We start from the raw sequence: 1256 nt of genomic DNA, 5'->3' as shown, positions 1-1256 counted from the left end.
AAACGGGAAGAAGCATTATTAGACAATGTTTGCGTAATTGCCCTACAATGTGAATAAAGAAGGGGTCCGAAGACCCCAACAGACAATGGTATGAGGTGGGGGACCGTCCAATGACAGCCAGGAAGAAACAAAGGTGATGGAAGCTTCCTCAATGCAGATCACAGAAAGGTGAAATATTTCCCATGAAAACTCTTCCCTGGATCTCTGGATTTACAATAAAATATTTACGGTAATTCTTTAGTCTCCTCCATTCTGTGTGAAGTTCTTTTTGCTTCTGCTTGTTTAATTAGTCTTTGCTGGCCCAGCTGTTCTGTCCCACACATCCCTATGGAAACTTTTATGGAGCTACCATTGTAGCAGTGAATCGTAGAATACTACAGAACCAAAGAAATGACTCCAGATTGACAGCGCCATTTAAGTCGCCATTTACCATGATTCATCCCAAACCAATCCAACCACGTAGATAGTTCATTCACATTTCATGGACTGTGCAGAGCACACCAGTAATCTCCGATATACAATGAATGGAACCCTCCATAATAAACTGGTGTAACCTAAAAAACCTCCCGACCCTTTCCCTGGGCACAACTTCCAAATGTGAAGCCTCCGCTCATTGGTCAGCAATTCCCACAACCTCCCACCACTTTGTATGCTGATCCCCAAACACCTTCCCCTCCGATATATTTCCTATTGGACCTCCCTCCTTTGGTTGTGGTTCTGGGGAGCTCCTAATGCCCCCTCCAGCACCCCCCACCATTTACTGTGGGGGTGAAACCTTCTGTATGCGGCTCCCAGGACTTCTGCCGCTTCTCCTTCACTAACAGCTGCTTTTGCCCATAATACGCCCATCTGTCCCTCTCCCCCATGAGTAGCTCCCTGGGCCCTGGGCCCAGGGCCCCATATACAAATACACTGATTGGCTAAAACAACAAAGCACTGCCAGGTAAAAATAATATTAATCTGATTACAATGCCCCTGCAAAGAGTGGGAAATGTTATGTACAACCCCCCTCTGTCAATGTATTATACCCCCTATATGTATTATACACCCCATATAAATATTATCCCCCTATATATAATATAAACCCCCATATATAATATACACCCCCTATAAATATTATCTACCTATATATAATATACACCCCCTATATTATCCCCCTATATATAATATACACCCCCTAAATGATCCCCTATATATAATATACACCCCTATATTATCCCCCTATATATATTATACACCCCCTATATTATCCCCCT

This window comes from Pyxicephalus adspersus, chromosome 10 (genome assembly GCF_032062135.1).
Source record: "Pyxicephalus adspersus chromosome 10, UCB_Pads_2.0, whole genome shotgun sequence".
NCBI lineage: Eukaryota > Metazoa > Chordata > Amphibia > Anura > Pyxicephalidae > Pyxicephalus > Pyxicephalus adspersus.
This window is presented reverse-complemented; position numbering follows the sequence as displayed.